Source organism: Salvia hispanica, chromosome 5, assembly GCF_023119035.1.
Source record: "Salvia hispanica cultivar TCC Black 2014 chromosome 5, UniMelb_Shisp_WGS_1.0, whole genome shotgun sequence".
In the NCBI taxonomy this organism is placed as follows: domain Eukaryota; kingdom Viridiplantae; phylum Streptophyta; class Magnoliopsida; order Lamiales; family Lamiaceae; genus Salvia; species Salvia hispanica.
The window spans coordinates 17,539,006-17,547,209 of NC_062969.1; positions in this window are offsets into that span (position 1 = coordinate 17,539,006).

Consider the following 8,204-nt stretch of genomic DNA (forward strand, 5'->3'; position numbering starts at 1 on the left):
AGTCCTAATCAATTCTGAGACAAGAATTGAGGAAGAGGCCACTAGTTCTAAAACAGTGGATGCAGCCACTAGTTCTAAATCCGTGGATGAAGAGCCTAAATCGCGCAAGCGAGTAAGGCCTGATCCAAGTGATGCAGTACTAAGACGTGGTAGTAGGCCTGACTACATTGCTTTTATGTTGGATAAAGAGCCAACGTCAATAAAAGTAGCATTCGATGGCCCAGACGTGTTACATTGGAGAGAAGTTGTTCAAAGCGAAATTGACTCAATTTTGCTAAACCACACTTGGGTGTTGGTTGATTTTCCCGAAGGTGCGAAACCTTTAGGGTGCAAATGGGTGCTTAAAAAAAATTTAAGGCCGATGGAACAGTGGATAAGTATAAAGCCCGATTGGTTGTAAAGGGTTTTAAACAAAAAGAAGGACATGACTTCTTCGACACCTATTCACCTGTAACGAGGATTGCATCTATCCGAGTGCTTCTCGCGATTGCTGCATTGCACAATCTTGAGATTCATCAAATGGATGTTAAGACTGCGTTTCTAAATGGTGAATTAGAGGATGAAATCTATATGGAACAACCCGAAGGGTTTGTAGTACCTGGACAAGAGAAAAAGGTATGCAAACTCGTAAAGTCCCTATATGGATTGAAGCAAGCGTCGTTACAATGACACTTGAAATTTGATAATGTAATGTTATCAAATGGGTTTAAAATCAACGAGTGTGACAAATGTGTCTATATTAAAAGCACTGATAACGGGTACATTGTAGTGTGTTTTTACGTTGATGACATGTTAATCATGGGTAGTAACACTCAAATAATTAACGAGACAAAGGCCATGTTAAAGAGAAACTTTGACATGAAAGACATGGGTCTAGCCGATGTAATTCTTGGAATGAAAATTCTAAGAACATCCGATGGAATCATCTTAACCCAATCTCATTATGTTGAGAAGATATTAAAGAAATTCAATGCCTACGATGACGCGCCGGTTAAGACTCCAATTGAACTCGATGTTCACTTGAGCAAAAACAAGGGCGAACCCGTTGCACAAGAAGAATATGCACGGGTCATTTGGTGCATTATGTACTTGACTAATTACACTCGGCCGGACATTGTTTGTGTTGTGAACAAGTTGAGTCGTTACACGAGTAATCCAAGCAAAAAACACTGGTGAGCTCTTGTAAGGGTTTTGATATATCTAAAGCATACTCAAAATCATGGGCTACACTTTTCGAGATACCCCCGATACTTGAAGGGTACTGTGATGCGAATTGGATATCCGACAATAAAGACTCACTTTCAACAAGTGGATACGTCTTTACTATTGGGGGTGGTGCTGTCTCGTGGAAATCCACGAAACAAACATGTATAGCCCGTTCAATCATGGAATCAGAATTCATAGCTTTAGATAAAGCTGGGGAAGAAGCCGAGTGGTTTAAGAACTTCCTTGAGGATATTCCAGGTTGGTCTAAGCCAGTGCCACCAATGTTGATTCACTGTGATAGCCAAGCCACTATCGGGAGGGCGAACAATGGCTTTTATAACGGTAAGTCTCGACATATCCATCGACGACATAATACTGTGAGACATTTGATCACAACAGGCGTGATTACAATTGACTATGTAAAGTCAACAGATAATCTAGCGGATCCACTAACCAAAGGGTTAAACCGTGATCAAATGAATAAGTTGCTAGAGGGAATGGGTTTGAAATCCACAAACTAAAGAATTGTCATAGTGGTAACCCAACCAAGATGACTGGAGATCCCAAGAACTTGGTTCAATGGAAAAACTAAGCTATGAGAGTTCGTGTGAAACACTCATCTGTATCTATTCCCTAGAGAGCAATAGAGTGTTGAAAGCTTGTCTTGTGGTGAGGCTAAGTCTGTTGGAATCGTGGTCCGGTCAATGCAATTTGACGGATCATTCAAGTGACGAAATATTTAATTTTGATTAAATTAAATAATTTATAATCGATCTACGCTTCGAGTAGATGATTGTGGTATATTCGTTTTCTCTAAATCGATTCCCGGTGAGTGTGAAATAATATATCAAAGAATGTCACGATATATGGAGATATATAATTAATTAATTAATTAATTAATTTTGGACACGTAGATAAAACAATGTGGCAATTGAGCATACGGAGAAAGCTTCGTAGAATGCATGCACATTGATCGGGTTGTCCAGATACATTTCTGGAATGAACAACTACGTGAGAGGTGTCTAGATACATCCGTCCAGGTTCATCCTCCATGGTTGACGTTTGTAACGTCTGTAACGGCTAGTAACCCCCGGCGGTTACAATCTAGCCATCATGACACTCATTATTATGAGTGTTGACTCCATCAATTCAAATGAGTGGGCTTGGCCTATAAATAGGCATGCATACTCTTGCATTCTCTACACCATCACAAGCATTCTAGAAGACATAAGCTCTCTCCCTCTCTTGCATTGTTCTTCTGTCGAAGCTCTGCCATCTCCTCCATCCAGTTCGTCGGAGCTCTGTTGATAGCGGTGCTGCTTCACTAGAGACGTAGCCGTTTTATCTTTGGGGACGAAACGCCAATCTGAAGAGCACTACCGAGGCGTATCTCGTCTTGCGGAAAGAGGTCTCCTCGACTCGGCTAAATCTTTTATGGTTTACAGTTTCGATTTTCTATTTGTAGTTTCAGTTTTCCATTTGTATTTCTTCTTGGATTGTATTACGCCCGGCTAGTTTATCTCTTGTAAATCCAGGAATCCAACAAGGTTGACGGTAAAGGTGTCAGATTTTGGAGCATCAAAGCTGGTTCCTATTGATCTCGCGCAGCTAACCACGGTGGTGCTAGGAACTCTGGGATACCTTGATCCTGAGTACATGCTGACAAACCAGTTAACAGAAAAGAGTGATGTTTACAACTTTGGAGTTGTTCTGCTAGAGCTAGTCACGGGGCGTAAAGCATTGAGTTTTAATAGGCCGATAGAGGAGAAGAGTTTATCCAACTATTTCCTTTATGTACTCGAGAAGGATTTGTTGGTAAAAATTATTGATGAAAAAATTGTGGGTTTAGAAAATATGGAGCAGATATATGCAGTTTGTGAACTAGCAAAAGAGTGCTTGAATGTGAAGGGAGTAGATAGGCCAAGTATGAAGGAGGTCGCAATGGAGCTGGAAGGGATAATACGGAGAGAGAAGCACTCGTGGGCAACAAATGCAGATAATGAAGAAGAGATTCAGTCTCTGATTCCGAATGGTCATGATGGAACGAGTGGTGTGAGATATGATAGTATTGGCATGGATCATATTATTTTGCCAATCAATGGAGAAGATGATATTCATTTTACTTTGAGCATTTATATACGTGTATTGATATTCATTTTGAGTAAGGTGATTAAATTGTTCCTTCAATTTTGTGATCAAGTTGTTGTTTAATTTTAGAATTTTGTTATATAAATTATGAGTCAGTGGCGAATCCATAATTTGTCAGCGGCGAATCCATAATTTTTGAAATTGACATGTGGTAGTTGTCAGTTTTGCATCGAAGTTGTTAGTGTTTTATCGCAATGAAGTCTTCTTTTTCAGTAATTATTATCCTAATCACGCAAGAAATGCAGAACACTTCAAACTAGTTATTAATTTATTAATTATTAGCTCAAGTTAACTACTAGTTTGTTTCTTAATTATGTAAACTGTTGAAATGTCGTTTATGCAGTATGTTAAGAATAATTTCACTAATAAACTAATCTTTGTTTTGCTGTTAAATATTGTACTACTAATAGTCTAATACTATACGATTGCCCGGTCAATGTTTGAATTTCTATTCGGAGCCTAATCTTTTTATACAAATGAAAAACCAAAGAAATAAATAATTGGGCATTTGCAGAGGACGGGAGTTTCTTTAGATTTTCAACGTGTTCACTGTTCACGGATATTATACTTAAACAAAGACTGCATAGACAAACTCTTGGTCTTGGATTCTAGTATATAAAGTACAAGAATTTTATCTAATTTTTTACTTTAACTAATTATTATTATTTAGGTTAAAATACATAAACCTTTTAATCCATTGGAATTAATGTACCACCATCGTTGAGAAATTTCCAAAAATTTGAGTTATTCGCCTTGAAATTTGGACTCATTACACGTTCAAAAAATCGAAATTTATGCATTTTTCGTCATAATTGAAAACGATAGCATAGGAAAAATGATATGTTGAAAAAAAAAACAATCGTAAGTAATAAGTACGTGTCTGTGTGTTTTAATTGCTATTGGCGTTCTTTGCCGTAACAAGTAGCAGTAGTATATAAATAAAGAGTAAAAATAAATTAATAAAAATTGTATATACAAAATATCCTTAAATTTTAAATCGATTTTTATTTAAACCGGTTTTCAAATAAACTAGTTATTCCTTTACTTGATTACCCTTTTATTATATTTGTTAAGTTAAATCACTACCAATTACATGGATTATATATGGAAATATGAAATATATGGTTGACCAATGGAACAAACTGGTGCCATAAACTGAAGAATGATAAATTTGCCGATTTTAATAGTATTGTTGCATCATATAGTTTGCCTAGTCATTTTATTCCATCTACATGCAATAATATCTTATTCAGGGTGCAAGTACTTTTGATTTTTTTTAAATTGTACTTAAACAATTCTAAAATAGATTGAAAATATAATTATTTTATAATCTTAAATTAATTTCTTTTAGAAATTTATGTTTATAACAAAAAAATATATGTTTATAACAAAAAATTTAATTTGATAGGTATATCTATGATTATTTAAAATTTAAAATTATTTAATTTAGAATTAATATTTTTATAGTAATAAAATAATTAAATGTGAATGATTATGATTATTTAATTTTAAAAAAAAAAAATCATTTACTAATAAGATAACTAGACGTGAATAACTATGATTATTTCTTTTGATGATAACACTAAAAAATTAAGTATAATGTCGTATTTTTAACTTGGAATTTTAATAATTATTAAATAATAAAATAATTGGATGTGAAGTAATATTACTTCGTTAGATAATAATACTAAGAAAGTAAGTATATATATGTGATCATATCATAACCCATAATTATGGCGATAACCTAATAACCCTCATTTTATGGACGAAAAATATCATTTTATGGAACAGAATATCATTTTATGGAATTAAAGTATCATTTTATGCATGCTGAAAAAATATCATTTTATCGTGTATAAATATCATTTTTAATAAAAATGATACTTTTGACCCATAAAATGATAGGGTTATTAGGTTATCACATAAATATGAGTTATGATATGATCGCACCCCTATATATATATATAGGGATGTATTCAAATCCTTTTCCTATCTTTTATCCTTTTTCCTTCTTAATCCTAGCCCCACGATTTTGTCATCTGACGGTTAGATTAATGCCACATGTCATTTAGTAATACACATTTTCATTCTAATAATGCAACATTATAGACTAATAATGCACAATTTCATTCTAATAATGCATAACGGCTAATAATACAACATTATAGACTATACGCGTGTAGTTATTTTTACAACTTAGAATTATAAGAGTTATTTAATAATATTATTAGATGTGATATATTAATATTATTTCATTTCAAGATAATAAGAAATTAAGTATATCTGCATGTAGTCGTTTCTATAACTTGGAATTTTGAAATTATTTAATAATAAAATAATTAGATGTGAATGACTATCATGATTATTTTGTTTGATGTTAACACTAAGAAAGTAAGTATATATACATATAGTCGTTTTTATAACTTGGAATTCAAAAAATTATTTGATGATGAAGTAATTGAATGTGAATGACTATGATTATTCTGTTTGATTGATAACACTAAAAAAAGTAAGTATATATGCATGTAGTCGTCCTAATAACTTGGAAATTTTAAAATTATTTAATAGTAAAAAATAACTAGATGTTTAAGACTTTGATTATTTAATTGATGCTAACACTAAGAAATTAAGTATTTATATGCATGTAATCATTTTTTATTTAATAATTAAATAATTTACTATGATTAAATTGCTAGATGATAACACTAAGAAATTAAGTATATATGGCTGTAGTCGTTTTTTTTTAACTTAGAATTTTAAGTATTAAGCATTTAATAATAAAATAATTGGATGTGAGATACTCCTATTTTTACTGTGTTGGAAGATAACACTAAGAAATTAAGTATACAATCACGTAGTTATTTTTTTAGTAACTTAAAAATTTTAAAAATTTTGATAACAAAATAAATGGATGTGAATGACTATGATTATGTCATTTGATGGTAGCACTAAAAAATTAAGTGTATATACATGTAGTCATTTTTAGAATTTAGAAATTTAAAAATTAATTAATGATAAAATAATTGGATGCAAATATATTATTATTGTGTTGGATGATAACACTAAAAAATTAAGTATATATGCATATTCATTTTAAATCTATAGAATTATAAAAATTATTTAATAATAAAATAATTTTATGTGAATGACTATGATTATTTCGTTCGATGATAACACAAAGAAATTAAGTACGTATGCATGTAGTCATTTTTATAAAATCATTTTGATAATAAATAATTGGATGTGAATGACTATGATTAAATTTTTTTATTATAACACAATTAAGTATATATGCATGTAATTGTTTTTATAACTTAGAATTAAAAGAATTATTTAATAATAGAATAACTAGATGCGGAATATATTAATATTATTTCGTTGGATGATAACACTATGAAATTAATTATATAATAATGTAGTCATTTTTATAACTTGAAATTTTAAAAATTACTAATAATAAAATAATTGGATGTGAAGCCTAGCTATAATTCTTTTTTATGGTAACACAAAGAAATTAAGTATATATGCATGTAGTTAATTTTATAATTTAAAAATTAAAAATTATTTAATAATAAAATAATTGAATGTGTATGTCTATAATTAAATTGTTGGATTATAATACTTAGAAATTAGAAATTAAGTATATAGTTATATAGTCATTTGTAACTTAAAATTTTAAGGACTATTTATTTAATAATAATAAATCAGATACAAAATGATATTATTTCTTTGGATTATAACACTAAAAATAAATACTAAAAATTTTGTATATAATGATACAGTCGTTTGTTATAAGTAGAAATGCAATTAATGTATGTTATCTATGGAATTGATCACTAAACGTTTCCTTAATGTGTAATACTGATTATGATAAACTTAATTTTCCATAATGAGCATAGAAGGCTAATTATGTAATACCTTAAATTGAGTAATAATCATAAGTGAATATAAAATACCTAAAATATCCAATTTTGTATATACAATTTTTGTTAATTTATCACTACCCATAAATAAAATTACCCATAACTGAATTTTCAAAGATTTTTGCATAATTTATTGGACCATTAGTTGGAGCATAATTAAAACATATATTCAGTGGACCCACCAAAATATTGGGATTTTCTCCGAAGCATGCTATTGATCGGGTTAAAGAGTAGGCCTCCTTATTCGGCCTATTCCGGTTCTAACCAGACCAATTGACCGGTTAATCGGTTTTAAATTTTTATAAATCCTAGAACTAGAATCGGAACAGAAACCAAACCGGAACCGGTTCAATACTAAAAAAATAGTTCAATACTAAAAAAATAATAATCCAACATCTAGAAATATAACAAATAATACCTAAAAGTTCAAATAAATACACAAAAATTACAAACCAACAATACAATAATATTCATATATGAATAAGAGTGATGCCAAGTGTAGTAGGTCGGACTTGTTTATGTTAGCAATTTTTTAATACAAAAATAGGAGTTCTAAACTTTAGCAATTTATAAAAATGAATTTCATTTTCCTTTTTTTGGCTAAACAAATATTCATTGGAATTTCCAATACTAATTGATCTTGGTGTGACTTTTTGGTTTATAATGGAACGGTTAATAAATTATTCACGAATAGGTTAAAATCGTATGTTAAAGGAATTATTACATAAATTTGTTATAAAGTTAAATTTCTATGAAATAATATTGTATTTGTATAAGTTACTCCGTATTTTGGAAATAAAAAATAAACTTATGATGTCCTACTCATTGTAGTTAGTTCATAAAAAAATGGATTAGTGAAAAAATTGTAGATTCAAAGTATCACGGTTTAAACATTTTAAATACTTCAAAAAACAGAGCTCGCAAATC